The 27,504-nt window shown below is 35.8% G+C and overlaps 1 protein-coding gene and 1 pseudogene across 5 annotated transcripts in view; one reads left to right on the top strand and one right to left on the bottom strand.

Annotated features, from left to right (window-relative positions):
* The window catches only part of ZNF608 (zinc finger protein 608), a 318,252-nt gene that overhangs the window by 150,464 nt on the left and 140,284 nt on the right, over positions 1 to 27,504 (top strand). The window lies entirely within an intron of this gene.
* Positions 5,795 to 6,785, bottom strand: LOC103092405 (secretory carrier-associated membrane protein 1-like; annotated as a pseudogene).

Raw genomic sequence — 27,504 nt, 5'->3', positions numbered from 1 at the left:
GTTCCTATATGTGTATTTTTTGGATAGACTTTGAATTATTTTTTACTGTTTGTAGTTATTTTAAACAGTTTCTCTTTCCATCTCTTCCAGATGAATTTTATTGGTGATATACGGAAATGTTGATATTTTAAACATATTTGTTTTATGTGTTGCATTTTACCAAGTTATTATTTCAGATATATTTTAGTTGACTCATTAATGGTCTAAATATAAATTATGTCATCTTCAAAAAAAGTTTAATATTTTCTTATGCTTATTCCCTCAATTTTTTCTTGTCCTATTTATATAGCTGGCATGTCTAGCAAGCTATTAAATAGCAATTGTGATAATGAAATTCCTGTTTTACCTCTGATTTTATTGGAAAGCCTCTAATTTATTCTCATTACATAGAATGTTATCTCTTGATTTTAGACAGATGCTAACGATATTAAGGAAATGTTTATTTGTTCTCATGTTTTCTAATATTTGCTTTCAACTTATATGGGTGTTATATTTTTCAAAAGTTTTTTTTAAAGCAATTATTCATATGTTCAGGTAATTTTTGTTTTTGTTACTAATATTGCCTGTTAGGGTAATAGATTTCATAATATTGAAAGAATTCCACAATTCTAGTATAGATATAGCTAGTTCAATGTGTATAATCTTTATGATACATTGCTTTAGAAGCTAATCTTTTATGTATTTTTGTGAGTTCCAGTATATTAGAAATAATATTTGACAACAAGCATTCTTAACCTGAATTCCAGACTCACTGGGGTTTAGAAGCAGCTGAATTTGGATAGGAAAAAAAAATCTTTATTTGAACAGTATTGATTTTAATTGTAATCCTGTGTTTTTAAAAATCATTTTAAAACATATGACCAAAGGCTGCCAAAGGCTGCATTAGACTGTTAAAAGGATTCATAATACTAAAAAGCATTAGGTCCCTTAGTCTATAGTTTTTTCCCCCTCTATTTTGATTCTCTCTGATTTAGGTATTATAATAAGGGAAGAAGAGAAATGGGGTGCAAAGAATAAGAGAGAGAGGTTTGCAAAAGCCGACTGCATGCCAGGAACAAAGGGACAAGAGTTCTGGAATACAGAGAAGGGATAAAGAGTGAACACCAGTAGTTACTGGGGGCTCTTAGATTTCCTGTCTCTGGAACTGACTGGAGCTCTTTGGCTTCCTGTCTCTGGAGTTGAGGAGTTTTTGATTTCCTGTCCCCTGGAGCTAAATAGATTTACCTCTGTTCATCCTGACTGAAGAAAAACCCTTCTTAGAGGAAAATGAAAACCGTTCCTGTATGCTGATAGTGTTCCCAGCTACTAAGAAGATTTGTGACCATCTAGCCTGAGCCAAACTGCAGTGTTGGTGAGGCCTGAGCCAAACTCTGGCCTGGCCCTTCTAGGGTGGATCCAAGCATCCTGAGTTCATTCCTAGATATCTCTGAAGACCTATTACATTTTTCAAATAAATCTGGGACGATTAAGTAGTGCCAGGTTTAGCTAGTCAGTCACTGGGGTCTAGAGAGTCAGGTGAGGGCCTAGGGAGCATGAAACAAAAGAAGAAATCTCCTTGAGGAGGTATTAGGAAGGTGAGTGGTTAGTGAGAAACCCTGTAGAAGTAGGGAATCCTAATTCCTTAATCCTTCCTTTCTACTACCTTATTTCATAAGAATAAATCCCTGTTCCTGATTTTCAACAACTTGTCTGGTGAATTGATTTGTACACTGGTCCTAGGCCTATATTACTGAGAGGTACTAAGGACTTCAGGAATCTTAGTATCTCAATAATATCATCAACTCCATTCCTTGTAGGATTGATATTTCACTTGGCGAGCCAGGTAGGTGCAGATTAGTAGGAGCAACACTATAAGTACATATGCCAAGAGTCTCCTTAGAAACAGATCTAAAATGGGACTTATGGCTTGAAATCCCATGAAGTAAAAATATTCTGGTAATACTACCAGTATGAAATAAGGAATCATTGGAAAATGGATGTATAAGGACTCCATGGTGATAATCATTATTAACTGCAAGTAGTTACTATCCTGAGTAGAATGAACTACTTCAGGTTTAGGCTAACTTCTGTTCCCTGCCATTGTAAAAGTTCCAAACAGCTTTGGAAAAGGAATTTGGAGGTCATCTTTCATTCTCTTTACCTCATGTCTCATCTCCTTTGATTCATCTTTCATCCTCTTTACCTCATCTTTCATTTCCTTTGCCTCATGTTTTGTCTTCTTTACCTCATCTTTCATCTCCTTTGCCTCATCTTCAAACTGGTTGATTTTGGCTTTTAAGACACTGTTTTCTATTTCCAGATGAGTTATCTTAGTTTTTAAGTTCTTTTCCCAATGGTCTTCATCCTCTCTTAATTGTGTTTTGAATTGCATTTTGAGTTCTTCCAAAGCTTATATCCAATTTGCTGGGATTTCTGTTTTATTGCTTTATGTTCCCTCCTCCCTCTCTGTTCCATTTGCTCTTTGTTCATTGCCTGTATAGAGGCTGTCGATTGTAATTTCTTTTTTCTTTTTAGTTTTTGTTGTTTGCTCATATTTTCCACTTCTTTGCTCTCTGCAGTTGTCTGTGCTCTTGCTACTCTTATTATTTTTTTTTTTTTTGGTTTTGGGTTTTTCAGTCAGTCTCCCCTTTTGGAGCTTTTTCAGGAGATCTCTCAGTGCAGTCTGTGGGGGAGGGGTGTTTGAGTTTGAGCTTACCTGTTTTCTAGAGGCTTTGATTGGATTAAAGTCCAGCAGTCTGTGGGGGATGGGTATTGGAGCTTGAGCTTCCCATATCTCTGAAGACTTTTGATGGGTTTAAGTTCATCTGGGTTGGTCTGGATGTACCCTGAGGCCAAAACCTCCTGGATGGCTGAAGAAATATGGAGAGTCTCCACCATTGTTACCAGGCTGCCCACTCTGAGCTCCCTCTCCAGCTCCTTCCCCACTGCTTGTGTTTGACACTCTGAACCTGGCACAGCCCTGCCCACAAGGTGCTCCCTCCAGACCAGTGCCTTTGCCCACCCACAGGTTCCCACTGCCACTGGAGGCTTAGTGCTCTAGGTGGGGGAGGGGTCCTGGGACCTTCCTTCTTCCTTCCCCTTAAACCTGAGTGTTCTCAAATTCAGGCTTTTGGGGGGGGGGTGTTACCTTTTGAATTGAGTACAGCAGGAGGGTTCCTTGGCTCTGTCTTGTTGTTAGGTTTGATTTTTCAGTCCCCTAGGAGCGTTTAGTTTGTTATTGGTACGGAAGGGTTTTCAGAGTTTTGAACTTTTGCTGCCTCTATGCTGTCATCTTGACTCTGCCTCCTACACAATGATTCTTAACAGCAGGAACGGTGTCAGTTAGGTCACTAAGCTGGTCCAGCATTTTATTTAACTTTATAACAATGAAAGGGTGAGTTTTTTAGATTTAAAGTATTTAATTGGTGTTGATCTTAATTTTTTAAAAATAAGCCTCTGTATTCCACTCAAAATTTTCCCCTACATATAAAGCTAATGAAAATCAGATCAATCTATCTTTTTCTCTAGAAATGTTTCATTTCTCCTTAAAAACTGCTCAAGGATCTCTATGACTTTTTAGAAAGATGGCTTGGGAATGTATGAAGCCAAATGTATTACATTGAAACTTCTGTGTAGCACGGAGGCAAGTGAGTAGTATAACCTATACAATTAAAAATACATTTACCTTTACTTTTATATCCCTTCTCAGAATAAGATGAATATGTAAATGTTTTAATTTTCCTACTTCTGTGTGAAAGTCTTATTACTACAGAATTTAAACATTTCACTTGATTTTTCTCAAATTCCAATGACTGAAGTGCAATAAAAGGAATTCAAGTATGTGTGAAGCTTAAAAATCATTAGCATTGAGAATAACAGAAGAAAAATAAGTTAAAACACTATATATTTGTATTTGTGGACAAAGGGCAAACTGCCTTTTAAAGGTAAGAAAGTTAATACCTGTAAACCTTAAAATTTCTTAGACTTATGAATGTTGGAAATTTAAATTTCCAACATTCATAAGTCTAAGAAATTAAGAAAGTAAGAAAGGAATAAGAATGAATAAATCAGTCAGTTGGTTTTATCACTCACCCAAGATCTCTCTAGGTAAGGCTTCTCATGCCAACCTCAGGCTCCACCTTCAAGAGAGCCTCCTTTCAAGAAATGATTCCAGAGAATTCTCCTCTTTCAGAGCCAGCCTTCTCTCCTGGTCCTCCCACAGAGCAATCTCCTCAGTCCTCCTTCAGAGCCACCTTGCTCAGAGCCAAACCTCCTCTGGCCTCAGACCCTGCTATCTTTAAGGAAACCATCTAAGTCCCCTCCCCTCAGTTCTCACATCTACCAATCACTGTCCATGTCTTCCCTGTGTCAATGGTGGCTCTAGCTTAACCCAGGACCGCCCAGAGGTCTGCCCCTTTGCACATATCTGTTGAAGGTCATATTCTCAAATAATTAAATCTTGATCTTTGCTGCAGCCCTTCCTAAATCCTTTTACTCTGAGTAGGGTGGAGATTGTAGTTTCAAGACCTGGTTCTGTCATTCCAAGTATCTCTATTGTATCAATTCTAAAATCAATCATGACTCAAAGAACTTCCTGTTCTATGCTTAAGCATAGGTCAAAGCCCTTTCCATTGTTTAGCAAAAGGTTTCTGTCCTAAAGTAGTCTTAGGTAGGGAGGAGAAGGATCCTCCCATGCCAAGGGGTTTCACATTCCAATAGAGTTCTTACTATCAGTAGGAAATTTTTTCCAGTATGAGATTTCCCAATGGGGAAATTTCCAACATTCATAAGTCTAAGAAATTTTAAGGTTTACATACCAATGTTAAAATACAACTTTCATTGTCAAAACACAAATGACACATGCAAACATTAAGTCCTTAATACAACCAAGATTTCACTCCAAGTAAGGATAGAAACACAAACACGGGTATATCAAGAACTAAGAAAGCATCTTTTCTTTATCAGCATATTTTCTAAGACATGAATACTGATTTTTTTTTAAAAGAGCAAGTATTATCATTTAATTCTACTCCATCAATTATGTTTGGAGTCAACTGTACACAACATTGCATATTCTACTGTTAGAATATCTGAGCCCCCAAATAAATTTTCATTTATGAGTATAATACTTTATTTAAAATGTTTCTATGATTTGAAAAACATTTCCCAAATCCTGTAATTATAAATGGTACAGATAAATTCTGAATCAAAATACTAATTTATTAAATTTAAATAACTCAACGGTGTTTGTGCAGGCTTACACGTTGATATCAAAAGAACTATTACCCTAAAAGGAAAATAAAAAATTAAATTGAAATTTACATAAGCTCTTACTGAATGCATACAGGCCCATCATCAATTCATAAAGCTTCTACTCTATCAAGCCAAATTGAACTGTCCAACCTCTCAGCCTATTTATTTCTGTACAAAACAGGGAGACAGAAATCAAGAATCAATGTACTTGCTCCTAAATATCCCTCATATCTAATGAAAGATTCTCAAAAGTATTCCATCACTGAAATAAGTCATTGAAATATTCACCCCCCAAAAAATATGGAGAATATTCATTTAGCATACAGTATAATCTTTTTCTTTGTGAGGGAGGGGGCACTAAAATATTGTTCAAGAAAAAAAATAATCTTAAGGAATCAAACAAAGAAATTTTCCTGGTTTTAGCCCATGCACAGGTGAACAGGAAATGCACATGCTGTGGTTAGTGTGTATTTTGAACATAAAAATCTTCATAGAATAATATAGTAACTTGAGAAAAATTACAGTCAAAAAGTTAACAGTGTGTTGTTGCCTGAAGACTTATCTAAATCTGCTTACCCTTGAACGAATTTTGGGCTGCACTTGTTGCTGCTGTTCGACCTGCATTTGCAGCTGCTATCTGTACGGTTTTATTAGATATCACCCCTGTTGCAAACTCTTGCTGGGCTTTCTTGAAACTAGCACCTATGGTAGGGTATAGTCCATGGACCTTTTTAAACACAACTGGAGAGATGACTGTAGATGCTGTGAAAAGTGCTGCTATGATCCTCATCATGATTCCAACAGAAATACTTTTGTTGAGTCCAGTTAAGGATGAAATCCAACCACAATTGCCCTGCAGCCTGAAGCACATGTACAGCAAACTGACAAATATACACAAATAATCTGAAGGAACTATCATTCCTGAAAGCTCCATAAAGTGGTCTGTATCAACAGACAAATGAACAAGGCATGAAAGGCATGAACCAGAGGATTCTCAATCCAAAATCAACCCCTCGTCCAGGCTCAACACAAAACCACATCAAGCATCCAAAGATATTTAGGAACAGTATTACAGCATGGAACATTCACAAGTAGTACATAATCTTTACTGTCTTCTGAAATTCTACAAGGTTGTCTACAGAAAAATCCTGATAGAAACAAGGTCCCACTGGAAAATTCCCAGAAAGAGATGGCCAATTATTTTTTCTGCCACCATGCTGATTGAGGCTCTGCATTTCTCTTTCTCAGTGATCTCACTCTACTGCTTTTCTTTCTAGCTCTTGATGTTTAATCAGGTCAGCTTGAGCCAAAACATGTGCCTTTGCAATTTGTGTATAAGTTGGGGCTTCTTCTTTTGGCTTCATTATCGCTGGTTGTGTACTAGGTACATTAGGCATTTTCACATTTCCTGGTGGTGCGGTTCTAGAATCAGAAAATGGATTATATTCATTAAGCCCTGGTGGCATATTTCCAGTCACCTATGTAACTGATGGATCCTTGAAAGGGTTGTTGAAATCCGAGTCTGTGAACGGGTTGCTGTTGAAATCCAACATCTCGCTTGTGGGGTTGGCCACAGAAGGGCCCAGGAACAGAGAGAGGGAGATGCCACCACCGCTGCTGCTGCCACCCTTCCCCACCTTGACAGAGATAGACTACATAAGAGACATACAGATAAAACCAATAAAACACAAATATATTTCTTAAGTAATCCAATTATTAGTTGTGCTTGTTTATTACAAGGTAGGGGTTTTATTTGAGAAGGATATTTTTGGTTGGAAAAATTTGGAGTAGTGACAGTGAAGCAGAAATAAAAAAGAAAGGAATTAAAATAAAAATATCAGTAAGGAGCATAGGGAATAGAGATTGGACTTGTTATTTCAGCAGGAAAGTCCTTTACCAAATATAATCTTGGCCTGCATTAAGTGGATATAGTTTCCAAACACTGGGAAGTGATAATATGTATTCAATATTCTGCCCTCGTCAGACCTTATCTGCAGTATTGTGTTCAGTTTTGGGTATCATTATTTAAGAAAGACATTGATGATCTGGAATGTGTACAGCAAAGAGGAGAAAAGATTACCTTGAGACTATCACATGTGAAGATCATTTGAAACAACTAGGAGTATTTAACCATAACAGAAGACTCAAGAGGACATGATAATTGCTTTGAAGTGTCTGAAAGGCTATCAAATGGAAAAGAGTAGTTTGTTTGCCAACAAGGGACAGAAACTGAAACAGTGCCTGGGTAGAGGCTGCAAAGAGATATGTTGTCAGGAACAACTTCCTAATAGAGCTTTCCAAAAGTGAAATAAATTGCTTTACAAGATGATGAGTTCCTTTCACTTAGAGGTTTTCATACCTCTGGGACTACATGTGTATTTGTTTTATTTTCTAGGGGAAAAAAGCAACCCTTGATAATAATACTGGAAAGAGGGAGGCAGAGGATCTAAACTATTAATTTTTCTAAAGATATTTTATAAATACATAAATACACATATAGATATGTGCTGAAATTCTTTCTGATACTTCCTCAGAGGTATTGTAGAGATGACAATGAATTCCTAAAAGCTATACCAATACAATATGAATGTTAGCAATAAATCTACAAGCATTTTATTAAGGGTTTGCTATATGTCATATAGCACTACATAACTAGACTGAAAAGTCTTCATTCAAGGACAAATCTATTGAAATACAGAAAGATTTATCAAATAGAAAGTTCACTGCTGTTTGAATTTTTTTGGTAACAACTAAATCAAAGCATGTCTACAATCTTCTTTAATAAAGGAGTACACATACCAGTTAAATTATGATTTTTTCATACTTTTGAAGTATTATAATTCAATTCCTTCTTCTTACCATTGTAAAAATCTGATTTATTAAATATGTCCCAAACACATGCACCTATATAGGTCACCTGAATATGACCACTGCTGTGATATGCAGGTACAATATCTCTTAAATTGAACTGAAACAGTAGATTTCTTTGAGAAAAGATCATAAAATTGCCAGAATAAAGGATTTCCTTCTGTCAATTTTATGAACGACTGATTGAATGAGATAAAATATGTAAATTACTTTGCAAACCTTAAAACACTAGTTTTTTTTTTTTTAAGAACTTTGATCATGAGATGAACAAGATTAATTTGATTTTGTGTGGAAGCCTGACTAGAAAATTCACATAGGATTGACATTAGACTTAAATACAAGGAATCTGGTCTAAGATTTTATACCATTGATATTTTATATCAATGATATTTTATATCATTATATTTTATATCCAAATAACCCTAGATTTCTAGTTTTTCATCCAAATTCAGCTAAAGGTAAGAATTAAACTCAATTTTCCAGCCTACAAATGGTTTTAAAAAATGTTATGTTTTATGTACAAAACAGATACATTTGTGTGAGTTTTTGATAACTGTATTTTTAGTGACTATATTTGAAGTACAATTTTTATCAAGTTTAAATAAATGAAAGAATTTTGCTTTACCTTTTAAAGTCCCTTCAAGGTAGCTAGGTGGCTCAGTGGAGAGAGAGAGCCAGGCCAAGAGGCAGGAATCTTGGGTTCAAATCTGGCATCAGACGCCTAAGAGCTCTATGACTCTGAGCAAGTCAGTTAATCCCTAATTGCTTAGTCCTTACTGCTTTTATGGCTTAAACCAATACTTGGTATTGATTATAAGATGGAAGATAAGAGATTTTTTAAAAGAGGTATACACAGATTGATGATTATCTCCAGAATAGCATTGTACAAATACAAAATAAAAACAGTATTAGTAGATTAAGCAATGGGATAAGTACATATTTTTAAAGTTATAAGTAAAAACAATCTCAGGTATTTGGAAGTACATACAATATTCATATTTCAATAAGTCTGGTAATGTTTCATGGTAGAAGAGAAGTTTTTTGATTGAAAGGAGAGGCCTTGGATAAGATAAGATGAGAAGAATATTTTTGGCTTGGGAGAAGGCTATAAAAGTATTAGGGGATGCATAAATGAAGAGTGCATTGAGTAAATTTGACCAGGTAGAGTAGAAGAAATTTGATAAGGTGTGGATATAACTGAGAAAGTAAGATAGTGTGATACAACCTAATTAAAAGGGTTTGAAACATGGGTGCAGATTTATAAGAAGCTACAAAAGAATGTAATCTAGAGAATGAAAGTATTTCAATGGACAGTAATGCAAATTTTACCAGAGCCATTAAAGACCAAATGGAGAAGAAATTGTCAAGGTAGAAAATTTGATGAGAAAAGGTCAGAACTAGAGCCAAGGAAATGAATATATAATTTGAATATTTGAGATATTAGGAAGTAGGAAGTGAGATAAAGAAATGGGCAATACTATATGGCCATGCTGGCAAACTGGCAAATGTGCCAAAGATGGCACTCAGAGCACTCTCTGTGGGCACATGGCCACACCTCCCCCTCTCTCCTCCTGCCCAATTCAATTACTAGAAAGGCAGAGGGACTTGGGCAGACCTACTCCCCTCCCCCTCTCTACTTTCCCTGATTACATTTTTTTACATTCTCCTGCCCCTCTGCCTAGCAGCCCACTGGGAGAGCACAGAGGGTAAGGTGGATGGCTCACAAGTGGCAGAGCTAGAGGGCAGCAGAGCACTCAGGCCACTCCCACTCCCTCTCCACAATTGCTGAGGATATTCCTCACTTGACCCTTCCCTCCCCCACCCAGCAGCCTAATGGGAGCATTTTCTCTCTCTCCTGTGTGTGGGTTGTGTGGGCAGGGCATACATGGCATTTGTTGTGAGGGCAGGGCATGACAGAAAGTCTGGGTTAGTAGGGGCTGTGGCACATGGTCTATAAAAGGTTTGCCATCACTTCTATATGGCAATTTAATAAATTTTTTATGCCAGAGTCAGATAGAAGTTGAAAATTAACGAGGTTTGTCTTTATTGTTCAGACTGTGGTACAATTCAGCTCTTAGATTGATTTTTCAGCTTCTTTTGGCATTTTAGATAAAGGATTAAAAAGACATTAGGGATGTTTTATGCTATTGCTAATATATCATATAATATAATTTCTGAAATTCTCTTTCTAGCAAAGGCTCCACCATCCTTCTAGTCACCAGATTCTCAACTTTATTATTATTTCTGAGTGCTCACTCTCCCTTAGCCCACATACCCAGTCAGTTGCTATATCTTATAATTTCTAGCTCCATAATAGCTATCACACCTGAATTTATCTTTCTATTCATATGACCACATCCTAGTTCAAGCTTTTTGCCTCCTAATTGGTCCCTTGGATGCAGGTTTCTTCTTTTTACAAACCAGAACCAAAATGATTTTTCAGAACTATATTTCTAAGTATGTATGTTCTCTGTTTAGCATTTTAAAGACCTTCAAAAAGTGGCCCTATCTCTTTTTATGACATTCACAGGTATGTACTGGAGCCAGTTCTTATGGATCTCATGCTGATTTTCAGTGTGTGCATTTCTTTATACCTCAGAAACTAGCAAGGCTATATTATTTTTTTGATTGTCTAGACTTCAGAAAGTTTGGGAGAATATATTAATAATGTATATTAAACCTAAAATTGTGTCCTGCATAGTCTTCACCCCTACCCCTGGCCCCAGGCTGGTTGTTAAACATTTTCTAGCTAATTATTGATTATACCCCTTCCCATAATTTAAAATTCAAATTGACTTTATTGCCATTTTTCATAACTTCATATCTCCCGTTTCATTGTTTTTCAATTGGATGTCCCCATTGCCTGAATTACACTCCTATTTTGCTTCTCCTTAATTTCTTTCAAGACTGTTCAAGTGATATGTTTCCTGATCTTTCACTTGCAGCCTCATTCACAAATTTATTATGAAATATTTTGCATGTATTTACAGACCTACATGCTTTCTCCACCAGTAGTTAGGTGACATCTCAAATTCATTGTGATAAAAAATCCTTATGATCCTACCTCCCTAAATCTACTTGACTCTCTAATTTCTCTAATTCCATTGAATTAATTTCTCTAATTCCAAGTAATTTTTGATTCTTTTCTTTTTTCTCTCACCTTTTGTACCCATTTATCAAGTTCTGTCAATAAACCTCCAAAATAACTCATATTCTTGTTCTTTTATCACACTATCTGGAACTAGGAAAATTCAGGGACTCATGTTTTTGTTTCATTTCCAAAGATTTTCCCTTCGTGGAAAGGGATCGGGTTCATAGACATAGATGGACAAGATCATAGAACCATACAATTGCTAGAGGGGATCCTTGTGTTTATCTGATTTAACCTGATTATTTTATAGATGAGGAGAAAAAGGTTCTAAGAAAAGAGGAATCACATGAAAACAGCTTTTAATTGAACTAGAAATCAGGACAGCTAAATTTTAAAGGTATCTGTGCAGCACAGCAGGTAAATAAAGTAAAGTGATAAGACCTGGAGTCTAAAAATCTGGGTTTAAATGCTGCCTCAGATAATCATTAGCTATATAATCCTAGGTAAATTACTGTCCTCTTCAGTTTTTTCATATATAAAGTAAAGATAATAGATTTTTTTACTTCACAAGATGTGCAAGTCTCAAATGAGATAACAAATAGTACTTTGTAATCTTTCCTTTTGCATGCAATTGGAACATGATTTGTTGAAATAAGTGAATGAATGAACTAGGTCCTTGGTTCTAACATACTCCCAGTCAGCTATGTATATTACCTTAAAAGTCAATCTTGACTCTTCCATTTCCTCCTTCTGTCCAACCTCTCATTCCATCTAATCAGTTCCTTAATCTTGTCAATTCTATAGCAGCAATGATAATGAAATTCATATCTCTTTATTTTTGTCAATCCTATCTTTATATCTCTCAAAAATCTTTTTTTAATAGCTTACACAGTAGCTACTAAAACTTAGTATTTATCTTGCCTGATACTGTATCTTGCCTGAACTACTGTTAACAGCCTCCGAATTGATTTATTCTGATTGAAATATTTCCTTTCTCCAATTTACTCTTCATGTGGCTACCAAAATAGTCTAAGGCACAGGTCTGATCATGTCACTCCCCAGTTAAAAATTCCTCACTAACTCTCTATTGCCTTTAAGATGAAGTACAAATTTCTTAATCAGCAATGCAAAGCCAGCCACAACTTTATTTCATAATACTCTACTTCATGCATTTTATGTTTATCTTATACTAGGTTAAATGTGTTTGTTGACTAAAGTCACAATAATAATAGTTAACTTTACAGAGGACTTTAAGGATTGCAAAACATATATAGACATTATCTCATTTAATACCTTTATACCTTTATTCTCTCTACCTTATCCTATAATGGAACATACTGCCTTTCTTATTTAAAGCTCTCAGATTTTTTTTTCTTACATTCCCAGTTCAGATATTATTTCCTCTGTGAAGTCTTCCCTGATCTCCCTAATTGTTAGTGCTCTTTTCTTCAAATCACTTGTATTGACTTACCTTTATATGTAGTGTATCCTTTATTTCCCTTTTGCTTATTAAATGTTTGTTGAGATCAATGGATAAATGATTGTTTTTTACTTCTCAGGCAAAATTTCTTTATTATTTAAGGGGGAAAACAAATAGTCTTGTTTATTTCATTGAAATCTGAACAGCCTCATTTCTAATTCATATCTCAGAACTGAAATACTTCAGTAGAATTTTAAATTCCATTCTCAGTTTACTATAGAATGAAAAGATCTAAAATAAGAAACATCAATGTCTTCTTGCTTGACTTACTACTTAGTGAGAAGCAATACCAAATGAATAATATGGACCATCCAGGCAGTTCTCAGGGTAATTTTCAAGTAATTTACTTCTTGAGCTTCCTGTGCAGTCTGGACTCCATAAGATTTTGTTAGACACACACATATATCTCCTGGTTTAATTTCCTAGTCTTTATTGTTGAGAGAAATATTGAAACCTTTGAAGTGGTGTCTTCTGCCCCCCCCCACTAATTTCCCACCATGTTCCCATCATCCTTTTCATATTCCAATTAAAATAAGTCATTTCTATTCAGGAAGAGAGATGAGTAGGACTTGGGAAATGTATAAATGTTTTAGTATATATCAATTTAAATTTCTATACAGAGCTGAATTCTATATTAATCAGGCACAAGAGTAATTTTGTGTGGTTACTAAAATGTTAAATCCCCTATCCAATTACCTAATTTAAAAAATTTCTCTCTCTCTATTTAAAGTAGCCTTCATCATTTTAATCAGTCTAACCACTGTTATAGTTGTAGCTAATTATATCAGAACAGCAACAGGAAGGGAAAAAATAACCTCCAAAATTAAGACTGAATTGAGATAAAGTTCAATGTCTGTTTCCAACTTTAGGATCATTAAAAGCCAGGAATATGGAGTTGAGTGGGGTAAAGAATTGAAAGCAAAGGAGTGATAGCTATGAACCCATGATGAGGGCCAGTCTAGGATGGCAGAATAAGGGGGTATTTGCCGTTGGAACTCTCAGTAATAGAACAGCCAGATACATTATTAATTAGCCCAGACCCTTCTTTTGATGTTTATCCCCTTTGTGACCTTAGGTAAATCACTTTATTTCCGTGTGCTGCAGTCTCCTTATGTTTGGCTTTTGAGCTCCTTTCCAGCTCTAGAGCCCTAATCCTAGGAAATTTCAGAGGTATATCTTGACTTTCCTTCTGCCCACTCTGACTCAAATTAACATTACTCTGAATCATAATGCTAGACTAAAACAAATATGAGTCAACTCAAAAGCTTTCAGTTCAGAAATAAAGCTTCATAATCTAATTTTATCTATAATATTTTTGACTTTCTAATGTCTCAGAGTATGAAGAGACCTTTTGTTGTGTTGGAAAGTGCTAGTTTTAGGGAGGTAAGAATTATTATTTGTATGACTAAGGGAAAGTCAGCCATTCCCACTGATGTTCATTTTTCTCAACTGTAAAAGGTTCTACCCACCTCACACAGTTATTATTATATTTTTAAAAATCCTTATCTTCCATCTTGGAATCAATACTTTGTATTGGTTCCCAGGCAGAGGAGTGGTAAGGACTTGGCAATGGGTGTCAAGTGATTTGCCTAGGGTCATACAGCTAGGAAGGTCAAATTTGAACCTAGGACCTCCTGACTCTAGGCCTGGTTCTCAATCCACTGAGCTACCCAGATGCCCCCACCTCACACAGTTATTGAGAAGGAAATCTTTACAAATCTTAAATTTATATAGAAATGTGAATTGTTATTATTAACTTATATTTTCAGCAAAAAAAAAATACTTGAGGAATTTAACATTCATGCATTTGCCTGCCAATATAGCAAAAATTACAGTATTACCTAATTCAAATTTTAGATTTAGTCCTGTCACAAGAAAATTCACAATAGTAAACTTTTATAGAAACAAAATCAATAATTCAGTAATTCAATCCTTGTAAACTTATAAAACACATTACAGCAATGTCTTACCAAATTTACATCTTGTCCTTTGATATATGTACTGCCAAAAATGAGTAAAATTTCAAAGCTTTAGGTTTTCATGGATTTTAAGAAGAAATTTTTAGCATTACCTTATAATTAGCTGGCCATTAAAATATTTTCCTTTTTAAATATGGTTGGAATTTTGTCTTTCATCATAAATATTTCTCTAATTATATGTACTTAACATAAATGAAAATATCTCTTGATTTTAGAATGATGTATACTTGAAAATGTGAAATAGCAAATGTCAAGAAACCCTGAAATTTAGAGATCAATCTGTGGTCAGTTTCATGTAATTCAACTTATTTTAATTGAACATCCACAACATTTACATACCTATTGTGTTCAAGGCATCAAGCTATGTATTCTTTTTTTTTTTAAAAACCCATATTTTCCATCTTAAAATCAATACTGTGTATTGAGTGGTTTGGGCCAAGCAATGGGGGTTAAGTGACTTGCCCAAGGTCACACAGTTAGGAAGTGTCTGAGGCCAGATTCAAACCTAGAGCCTTCTATCTCTAGACCTGATCCTCAGTCCACTGAGCTACTTAGCTACTCTCCATGCTATATACTCTTTATAAGAATTTAAACTATTTTCAATTTTAATTTTGTTGTTATTCTTCTAGGAGAAGTAGAGATAAAAATCATGATCATTTAAAAAATTCCATTTATATTTTTTGTCAGAACTAGCTCCATTACCCCATGGGACATGTAAAGGATGACAAAGAAAAACTAGAAGGAGAGAAAATCTTTAACAGATGAGACCTCCTCAATTTAATACAGCCAGAATTCATTTTTCTATCTCTGAGTTCATATAGCACTCAACAGAATATACTAAATAATTTATCATTTAAATATAATTCATGTGTTGTTCTCTAGTTTTTAATGTAAGTTTTCTTTTGTAATACAATAGCAAGCATTTATATGGTGTTTTAAGGTTTGTAAACATTTTGTCAATATTATCTCATTTGATCCTCACATTGGCATGCTTAGGGGTATTGCTTTAAAGACATTGAGGGTGGAGCAAATCTATGACTAACCTCATGCTTTTCACTTCACATTAAAATAGAAAGAAGAACAACATAATAACAAATATGCATAGTTTAACAATGTAAAAGTTTCCCACATCAACTATATCCAAAATGTATTATCATAATGATTTTTAATGATTTTTTATACTTATATCACTATAGTTATTACAAGCTGAAATATTACAATAGGGTTGAAGGTGTTTTAAGGAAACATAGAAGGAATTTTTTATTTTATTAAAACAAGGAAAAGGAAGGTAAAAAGGGAAAGGGAATGATCTTAATTATTTTACCCTCTATGGGTACTGACTACAAACAATCTTATTTCTAAATACATTAAAAGCGGAGTCTTTAGGGATTAGTAATCTTACAACCGAGTCTTTTGGTGGGCAATGTCCAAAAATCCCAAGAGAAATATCCAAAAGTGGTCTGTTTTATCTGTCCAGCAGAAGAATGAAGACTGCCTTCTTCTCCACAGCTGAAGATATTCCCAGGCTTATAATTTGAATGATGGTTTCTCAAGCTGATTCAGGAAAATACTCCTCCACCTTCATCCAGGTCCAAAGAGATTGTCAGTTTCTTAAATGTTTCTTTGGGATTCTATTCCATCAACTCCAGGGAAAATTCTAATCCCATGCCCTGTAAATCACTCATGTCCTAAGTCTTATTTCCTATTTTAACAAAGCATTCCCCCACCTCCTCCCAGAGAGCCATCTCACATGACAAAAAATAGTTTTTAGAGAGAAAAAACACACAACTGCTTGATATATTGAAAAAGCCAGAAAAAATTATCCAATATATAATTCCTGTGGATATTCAAGGAAGTCTTCTCACATTCTTCTTCTGGGTCCTGCTTAATCTTTACAGATTATATATATATATATATATATATATATATATATATATATATATATATATATAGGCCTACTGCTACTCAGCAAATGCTCAGAGTTCAAACTCACCATCACGAACACTGTGTTCAGAATGGCGAACAAATATAAAACAACGTGGATGCACCCAAGATCAAAACAGTGGCATCTCATTGACTACATCATTGTACACCGGCAAGACATCCAGGATGTAAAGATCACCAGAGCCATGAGAGGAGCTGAATGCTGGACAGACCACCGATTGGTTAGAGTGACTCTTCAAATGCTCATTGCGCCTCGCCATCCAAAATGCACCCAGACAGTTCGCGCATTTTACAACTTGAGTCTTCGTAGAGATCCATCTTATTTGCAAACATTCCAGTCCTGCCTGGACAACAAGCTGTCTGCCAAGGGACCACTCACTGGAAGCTCAACCGAGAAATGGAACCAGTTCAAAGATGCAGGGAAGGAAACATCAAAGGCAGTCTAGGCCCAAAACAACGCAACCAGCAGGACTGGTTCGACGAGAACAACACTGCTATTAAAGACCTATTGAGCAAGAAGAACAAAGCCTTTATGGAGTGGCAAAATAATCCAAACTCTGCTCCTAAAAAGGACAGATTCAAGTCTCTCCAAGCCACGGCACAGCATGAGATCAGGAAGATGCAAGACCGATGGTGGGAAAAAAAGGCAGAAGAAATCCAGCGGTTTGCTGATATGAAAAAGTACAAACAATTTTTCAGTGCCCTCAAGACTGTCTATGGGCCATTAAAACCCACCACCACTCCGTTGCTATCCTCTGACGGTGACACTCTCATAAAAGATAAAAAAGGCATCAGCAACAGGTGGAAAGAACACTTCAGTCAGCTTCTCAACCGACCCTCTTCAGTCGACCAAAGCGCCCTTGACCAGATCCCCCAAAACCGCTACATTGAACAACTTGACGTCCCTCCTTCAATAGAGGAAGTCCAAAAAGCCATTCAACAAATGAGTGCAGGCAAGGCACCCGGTAAAGACAGGATCCCAACCAAGGTGTACAAGGCCTTAAATGGAAAGGTGCTCCAGGCATTCCACATAGTGCTGACCAGCATATGGAAAGAGGAAGACATGCCCCCAGAACTCAGAGATGCCTCCATCATAGCCCTATACAAGAACAAAGGCTCACGAGCAGCCTGTGACAACTACAGAGGCATCTCACTACTCTCCACTGCTGGAATCCTCGCCTGTGTTATACTCAACAGACTCCTGTCATCTGTTTCAGAGCAGAACCTGCCTGAATCACAATGTGGCTTCCGACCAGATCGCAGCACCATCGATATGGTCTTCACAGTGAGGCAAATGCAGGAAAAATGCCTTGAGTAGAACCTGAGTCTCTACATTGTCTTCATAGACCTGACAAAGGTGTTCGACACAGTGAACAGGGACGCATGGTGGGTGATCCTCAGCAAGCTCGGTTGCCCAGCAAAATTCATCAAACTGATCCAGCTCTTTCATGTCGACATGACAGGGGAAGTTCCATCTGGTGGAGAGACTTCTGATCGCTTCAACATCTCCAATGGCGTGAAACAAGGCTGTGTCCTCGCTCCGGTACTATTCAACCTATTTTTCACCCAAGTATTATGACATGCTGTGATGAATCTAGACCTGGGTGTCTATATCAAATACCGACTGGATGGCTCACTATTTGACCTTCGCCACCTGACTGCCAAAACAAAGGCAACAGAGAGACTCATCCTGGAAGCTCTCTTCGCAGATGACTGTGCTCTCATGGCCCACCAAGAAAATCATCTCCAAACCATTGTGGACAGGTTCTCTACAGCAACAAAACTCTTTGGCCTGACTATCAGCCTCAGCAAAACAGAGGTGCTGTTCCAACCTGCACCAGGGAGGCCAACTAACCAGCCGTGCATAACTATCGATGACACACAGCTTTCTAACGTCAACACTTTCAAGTACCTGGGCAGCACCATCGCCAATGACGGGTCCCTAGACCACGAGATTAATGCCAGGATCCAAAAGGCCAGTCAGGCACTTGGGCGGCTGCGCTGCAAAGTCCTCCAACACAGAGGTGTAAGCACTGCGACAAAGCTCAAAGTATATAACGCAGTGGCCCTCAGCTCGCTCCTGTACGGTTGCGAGACATGGACACTGTACCAGAAGCACATGAAACAGCTGGAGCAATTCCACCAACGCTCCCTCTGGTAAATCATGAGGATCCGATGGCAGGACCGAATCACCAATCAGGAAGTCCTCGACAGAGCCAACTCCACCAGCATCGAAGTCATGGTCCTCAAAACCCAGCTATGATGGTCTGGACACGTCATCCGCATGGACCCACAGCGAATACCAAGACAGGTATTTTATGGTGAACTGTCAGATGGACTCAGGAAAGAAGGCCTACCAAAGAAAAGATTCAAGGATCAGCTAAAATCCAACTTGAAGTAGGCTGGCATGACACCAAAGCAACTAGAACTTGCTGCCTCTGGCAGAAGCAGCTGGCAAACCCACATTAACCATGCCACCACCACCTTTGGAGATGAGGGACGTCGACGTCTTGCCCCATTCCAATTGATCTGTTGTTTGCTTGTTATTGTTTGCCCTTTATTTTGCAAGAAATCCAATAACATCACAATGTTGGAGTCAGAGTACTGTGTGTTCAGCTGTGACTAATCAGACCAATAGATGTTGAGAAATTTTCACCACAAATTGGGCACAAGTAGTCCATTAGAGCATTTAGAGTAGAAGTAGTGCTGGATTTGAACATCTCACATTCTTTCGTGCTTCTATAATTCTGCTTTCCTCAGAGCTTTGATGTGAGCACAACTGAGCCAGTATTTCTCATGTCTCACAGTCAATAAAAAAGTTCTTCAGAGATATCTTGAGAATGTCTTTATGCTGCTTCTTCCAACCAGCATGTGAGCACTTACCATATTCAAGTTCGCTGTAAAATAATCTTTTGAATAAGTGCACATTTGGCATTTGAAGTATGTTGCTAGGCCATCACAGCTATATTCTCTGTAAAAGAGTTTGAATACTTGGCAAAGTAGTTCTTGAAAGGAAGTAAGTGATCTGATATTTCCAGATAGCTTCAGGATCTTTCTTTGATAATAAAATCAGAAGCAGTTCAGTTTTGGTTTTTTGTTTTATTTTATTTTTTCTTTCATGTCAGTACAATTTTTAAGTTATTTTCTGACATTTTGAAATTCATGTTCTTCCTCCTTTTCTCCCCAGGATAACAAGTAATATAAGTTGTAGCAATACCTATTTACATATTCATCATGTTGTAAAAGGAGACACATATTGCTTACACTAGAGAAAAAAATTCATAGAGGAAATAAAGTGAAGAAGGGTATGCATCAATCTGCATTCAGACTCCATCAGTTCCTTCTATGGAGGTGGATAGCCTTTTTTGTAATGAGCCCTTTGGAGTAGCCCTGCATTCCTGCATTGCTGGTAATAGTTAAGTCATTCACAATTGATCATCATACTTTTTATTGCTTTTACTGTGTGCAACATTTCCTCTGGTTCTGCTCACTTCACTTCGCATTACATTATGTAAATTTTTCTAGTTGTTTTTGGTGATCATTTTGTTTATCATTTCTTATGGCAAATAGTATTCCGTAACAATCATATAGCATAACTTGTTCAGCCATTCCCCAATTAATGGACAACCTTTTAGTTGTCACTTCTTTGCCACCACAAAAAGAGCTGCTATATGCATATTTGTACAATTGGGTCCATTTACTTTCTCTTTGATCTCTTTAGGATATAGATGTAGTAGTGCTGTTTCTACTGTTACAGCTTTTTAGAGTCACAGATGGATACCAAAGGTGAGTGAGTAGCCCTCGAAGGACTCAACAAACCTTCTGACCAGAGGTACTGGTCCTCACTGTACTATACATCCCACCATTGATCTGTATTTCTATTCATTAGCTAATACCAAATGGTTTTCATTACTCTTGCTTTATAATATGGTCTAAGTTCAGAAATTACTATTTCATCCTCATTTTTATCTCTTTTCATGATTTCCCTTGATATTCTAGATATTTTGTTTTTCCAAATGAATTTTATTACTATTTGGTCATGTTTTGCAAAGTATCTCCTTGGCAATTTGATCTGTATAGCATGAAAAGTGTAAATTAACTTTCATAGTATAGTGAATCTTGTTTTATATGCACTCTACATGTGCAAATTCAGGTATATATATGTGTGTGTGTGTGTGTGTGTGTGTGTGTGTGTGTCAATTGAAAAAAATAGACAGAAAAATAAGTAAAATAAAAATTGTTAATTATGTGCTAAATTTACCACACCATTTTCCCAATTGACATAAAGTCTTACAGTAGTTCATTCAATTGTACTCATTCTTGAGAATGATTAGTGTGAGTCAGTATAATGCTTTGTACCAATTATTAGCTCCCCCTTTGTGCAGTGTCTTTGTGCAGTCTCATTTTAAACAAGTTGTATCTGAGTCAGAGCAGTGCTTCTTTGTGTTTCATGAATACTAATTAATAATAGACCCAACGTATAAGAATAGTGATGTTGGTAGCTCAGATAAGCCAAAGTCATGAATTGCCTAGGTATGTTCACATAAGAAATCCTTATCAAATAATTAAGTTCATCGTTATGTGCAATTTTCAACTTAGATAAAGGATCTTGGAATGCATTTGGTCACATAAAAAGAGATCCTACTGTATTTTCATTTTTATTTTATTGACATGGACTGCTTATGACCACCAAATATTCCTCCAATTATTAGGTTGTTCTTTATTTCTTTAAGGAGCATTCTTATTAAGTAGTAATCCATTTATGTCTTTTTTGTGCTTTGAGAGACAAAATCCCCAGATATTTGAATTTTATAGTCATTTGGAATAAGATTTCCATTTCTGTTGTTGCTTCTTGTGTTGTTATTGAATAGAAATGCTGCTGATTTTTGTAGGCAACAACTTTTCTGAATCTATTAGTTGTCTTAGTTCATCCCTGCTAATTTCCCAGGATTTTCCAAGTATACCATCATATCAGCAAATGATTAAACTCCTCCTTCCCTGTTGCTATTCCTTTAATTTCTTTCTCTTGTCTTAATGCTATTGTGTTAGTATTTCCAGAATTATATAAAAATAGTGAGAATAGGCATATTTGCTCCAATATTTATTGGAAAATATACTGTTCTATCCTCCTTGCACATAGTGCTTGCTTTTGGTTTTAGATGCTATTATAATTTATTTTGAAAAGGGCCCATACTTATACTTTATAGGTATTTTTTAAATATAAAAAGTGTTGTATTATATCAAAGGTTTTTGCTGCATCTATTGAGATCATCATTTGGTTTTATATATTTTGGTTTTTAATATGATCTTTTTCCTAATGGTGAGCCATCTCATTATGATCATAATGAATAATTTCTTTGATAAATAGCTATTTTCTGCTTGATAATATTTTGTTTGAATTTTTGAGTCAATGTTGCTTAACGATATTGACCTATAGTCTTCTTTGTTTTATCTTGCACTGGTTATGAACTGTGTGTCGATTAGATTTTGCCATAAATTCCATGGGATTAGCCCTTTCAGAGAGACAAGGAATTCTGTATTTACAAGATTGGTCATGGAGCTGATGATCCAGTTGTTAAGTAAGTTGCAGAACAATGTTTGTACTAAAAAAAGAACAAAGTATTTACTGTGAATCCAATTGTTAACTAAGTTCTAGACTGGCTGTAACTCATTATTTCTAAAGTAAACACGTGGGGCACAGGACAAGGCCAAAAGCTCTCTCCAGATTTACCTTAATCCTAATCTAGGCAGTTGTTCCCTAAAGGAAAGGATATTTAGAAACAGCTCTCCTAGCCAGGACCTTAGGGCCCTGTTGCTAAGATTTAAAACAGCTGTGTTCTATTTAATTTAAGGAGAAATCAAAATGTTTTTTACTCGCCCGCTCTTGCAGCTGTGTTTTGAAGCTGAGTTAGCAATGTTTAGAAAGACTGACTGACAGAGAAAATAATAAAGAGAGAAAGGAAAGAGATTTCACAGAGATTTTTGAGGGTTTTTCGTCACAACCTTTGTGTTCAGCCATAAACTGTGACCACGAAAAGACTGTGAATTGCCCAAACTGTAAAGATAATTTTTAGCGTCTTGATTTTATATCAAAAATAAGTGGTCACCATGGGAAAATTCCCAAATATGAAAGACCCAAGTCAGCTGGGTTTATGGAGATTTTAATTAATACAAATGAAGGAATTAAGGAAAGGGAAAGAGACAGAGTAAGAGGAAATATAGGAAAAGGCTAGGGCCTAGGCCACTGGCCTTTAAGAGAGAAACTAAATCAGTCTTTAATCACTCACCACAAGATCTTTCCAAGCAAAACTCTAGTGTTCAGAAACCCAGCAGCCTCCTCTGACTTCTGACCTCCAATTCAGCTACCAAAGCTGCACTAAATCGAACTACTTTGAACTGGTTCAGATGGCTCCTTTTAAGGAAAAATTTCTCTTGTGTTACCTCCCCTAAATTTTCATGTCTACCAATCACAGTAGATGCTTTTCCTAGGACAGCCCATTCTTAGTTTTTAGTTCTCACCTTCTCTGGGTAGATTATATCTTCTGAGTACTTCATACTTCTTTGCTAAGCTTGCCCCTTGCAAGTTGCCTGACCTTTTAATGATTAATTTGACTTTCATAGGTACTTAGCACCCTTTTGTATTAGATCTAAAAATGAGACCTAGCTTAAGGTTTTGGCCTCACTATAAGTATTAGTTAAGTACTTTCATTGTTTACTAAGGAGTTTTACAACTTTATCTTCCCCTAAAGTATGCCTAAGTATGGGTGGAGTAATTTTAAAGTTCCCAATACATTCCTGATCAAGTACCTTCATTGTTTAAAATAGGGAATAGCCTTAACCAAATGTTCTAAGGTAGAGTCTGAGAAGTTTTAAGATTCACAGTACTGTATTTAACTCATAAAAGAATTCTGATAAGGTTTTATTTTTCAGTTATTGAGAATTTTAAAAAATGATATTAACAATTTTTTATATGTTTAAAAGAATTTTTCTTTGAATTCATCAGATCCAGAGGTTTTTGGCTTTGAAATTTTTTTCCCTGTGGTAGTTTCTTTATAGCTATCATCTATTTCCTTTTTTTGATACTGACTTATTTAAGACCTCAATCTGATTTTCTGATAGTTTCAATATTTTATACTTTTGAAAGTATCCTGTTTTAAAAAATATTTTATTTTTTCTACAATTACATGAAAAACCATTTTTAACCTTCATTTTTTAAAGTTTGAGCTATATTCTCCCTCTCCTATCTCCTTCCTGACATAGCAAACAATCTGATATAGATTTTACATATATAATAGTGTAAAACATCTTTCTGTGTTAAACATTTTGTCAAAGAGAACTCAAACACACAAAAGAAAAGTGAAAAAGTAAAATGAAATAGGGGGCAGGTAGGTGGCTCAGTGGATTGAAAGCCAGGCCCAGAGCCAGACAGTCCTCAGTTCAACTCTGGCCTTAGATACTTCCTAGCTAAACGCTTCCCACCTAATTGCCTAGCACTCACCACTCCTCTGCCTTGGAACAAATACATACTATTGATTCTAAGACCGAAGGTAAGGGTTAAAAAAAGAGAGAGAAATAAAGTGAAATATCATATGTCTAGGCCTATATTCAGACTTCATTAGTTCTTTCTATGGAGGAAGATTGTTATGGATCATTGTATTGACTAGAATAGCTAAGTCATTCATAAATGTTCATCATATAATATTGTCATCACTTTTATATAGATCTTTATATGTTAGCCTTTTCTGAGATCATGATTGCTACTCCTGATTTTTTTATTTCAGCTGAAGCATAATAGATACTGTTCCAGCTCTTTACCTTTTACTCTGTGTGTGTCTCTGTGTTTCAAATGTGTGTGTTTTTTTTAAAGCAGCATACTGTAGGATTCTGCCTTTTAATCCATTCTGCCATTTGTTTCTGTTTTATGGATGAGTTCATGCCATTCACATTTACAGTTATGAAAATTAATTGTGTTTCTCTCCATCCTACCTTTCCTTTGTTTCTTCTTCTCTCTTCTTTTATCTTGTTCCTCCTCACAACTGTTTTTCTTCTGACCATCTCCTTTCATTGAGCTTTTATAAGTCCCTTTCTCTTTTTGCATTCTCTTAGGATGTTATATTCTCTTAGTCTATATATGACTATCTACATTATTCTCTCTTTGAACCAAAATGTTAAGAGTAAGGTTTAAGTGTTGCTCACCCTCCATCTTGCCCTCCATCTTGCCCTTGCCCTAATACTTCTTTAGGGATTTTTTTTTTTTATGTGAGATAATTCATCCCATTCTATCTCTCTCTTCCCTCTTCTCCCAGTGCTGTCTTCTTTCTCCTACATTAATTTTGTTTTTAAAATATCTTCCCATTACAGACAATTCACACTCATATTCTCAATTGCCCTAATATTGTTAAAGTTTGTAAGAATTAAAATATGATCTCATGTAAGAATATACAGTTTAACAGTATCATATTATTGAATTCTTATATTTTCTCTTTCCTGTTTCCCTTTTTACATTTCTCTTGAGTCTTCTTAATGTCAAATTTTCTATGTAGGGCTGATCTTTTCATTATAAATTCTTGAAAGTTCTCAATTTCATTAATTTTCCATCATTTCCCTTGAAGCATTATACTGAATTTTGTTGGATAGATGATTCTCTGTTGAAATCTAAATCCGTTGACTTCTAGAATATCATATTCCAAGACCTGCAGTCCTTTAAGGTAGAAGCTGCTAACTTTTATTTGATGCTGATTATAGCTCTATGGTACTTGAATGGTTTCTTTATGGCTGCTTGAATAAATTTTCCCCTTGGTCTGGTAGCTCTGGAATTTGGCTACACAATTTCTGGGATTTTTCCTTTTGGAATCTCTTTCAGGAAGTGGATTTGTTCAGTTTTGATTTCATCTTCTCATTCTAAGATATCAGGGCAATTTTGCTTGATAATTTCTTGAACTATAATATCCAAGTGCTTTTTTAAATCTTGGTTCTTTGGCAATCCAATAATTCTTAAATTATCTCTCTATGGTCTATTTCCCCAGATCATTTGTTTTTCCATTGAGAAATTTCATATTTTTTTCTACTTTTCATTCTTTTGCTTTTGTTTCATTGTTTCCTGAAGCCTCCTGAAGTCATTATTCTCCATTAGTCTAATTCTAATTTATAAGGAATAATTTTATTAGGTGTGCTTATATATCTCCTTTTCCATTTGGTCAATTCTACTTTTTAAGAAGTAATTTTCCTCAGGAATTTCTTTGGATATCTTTTCCCAATTTTTGTGTTTCCTTTACCAATATGTTGATTTTTTTCATGATTTTCCTAAATTTTTCTCATTTTCCCAAATTTTTTCTGATTCTCTTATTTAAAGTTTTTAATTAAAAATTATTTTTACAAATTACATGTAAAATTATTTTTACAAATTACACATTTCCACATGTTTTCATAAGTTATATGATCAAACTTATCTCCCTCTCTCCCTTCCATTTCCCTTCCAGGTGCTGGCAGGTGATTCAGTCTGAGTTATACCTAAATTATCATGCAAAACATATTTCCACGTTGTTCATCTTTGTACGTGAGTAATGTTATAAAACCAAAACCTCAAAACAAACCCCCAAATAAATAAGTTAAAAATTGTCGACTTTTATCTGCATTCTGATTCTAATAGTTCTTTCACTGAAGGTGGATAGTATTCTTTGTCTTAAGTCTTGCATCATTGATTGCTGAGAGTAGATAAGTCTATCAAAATTGATCCTTCCAAAATATTGCTGTTACTTTGTACAATGTTCTCCTTATTCTATTTATTTCACTATGCATCAGTTCATGTATATCTTTCCAGCTCTTTCTAAAATCATCCTCTTCATCATTTCTTATAGCACAATAGTTTTCCATGACCATCATATATCACAATTTGTTTAGCCATTCCCCAATTTATAGACATCTGTTCAGTTTCCAATTCTTTGCCATCTCAAAAAAATTTGCTGTAAACAACTGGGAAAAAACCCCATAACAAAACTCTCTGACAAAGGTTTAATTTTCCAAATATATAAGGAACTAAGTCAAATTTACAAAAAATTCAATCCATTCCCCAATCAACTAATGGTTAAGGGATATGGATAGGCAGTTTTTACATGAGGAAATCAAAACTATCAATAAGCACATGAAAAAGGGTTCTAAATACCTCCTGATTAGAGAAATGCAAATTAAAACAATATTGCAGTACCACTTCAAACCTAGCAGATTGGCCAATATGGCAGCAAAGGAACGTGATAGATGTTGGAGGGGATGTCACTACAAAAATTGACACTAATATGTTGCTGGTGGAGTTGTGAATTGCTCCATCCATTCTGGAGGGCAATTTGGAACTATGCTCAAAAGGCTTTAAAGGAATGCCTACCCTTTGACACAGCCACACCACTGCTGGGTTTGTACCCCAAAGAGATAATAAGGAAAAAGACTCATACAAAAATATTTATAACCATGCTCTTTGTGGTGGCAAAAAACTGGAAAATGAGGATATGCCCATCGATTGGGGAATGGCTGAACAAATTGTGGTATCTGATGGTGATAGAATACTATTGTGCTATGAAGAATGATGAACTGGAGGATTTTTATGTGAACTGGAAAGAAGCTCCAGGAATTGATGCAGAGTGAAATGACCAAAACCAGGAGAACATTATATACTGAGACTCAAACATTGTGGCACAATCAAACGTAACAGGCATTTTCTACTAGCAGCAATGCAATGACCCAGGACAATCCAGAGGAACTTCCAATAAAGAATCTTTTCCACATCCAGAAAAAGAACTGTGGGAGTAGAAAAGCAGAAGAAAAACATATGATTGATCATGTGGTTTGATGGGGATATGATTGGGGTTTTGGCTTTAAAAGATCACTCTACTGCAAATATGAATAGCATGGAAATAGAT

Source organism: Monodelphis domestica, chromosome 3 (assembly GCF_027887165.1).
Source record: "Monodelphis domestica isolate mMonDom1 chromosome 3, mMonDom1.pri, whole genome shotgun sequence".
NCBI lineage: Eukaryota > Metazoa > Chordata > Mammalia > Didelphimorphia > Didelphidae > Monodelphis > Monodelphis domestica.
The sequence above is the reverse complement of the archived record's forward strand: the minus strand, read 5'-3'. Positions and strand labels throughout refer to the sequence as shown.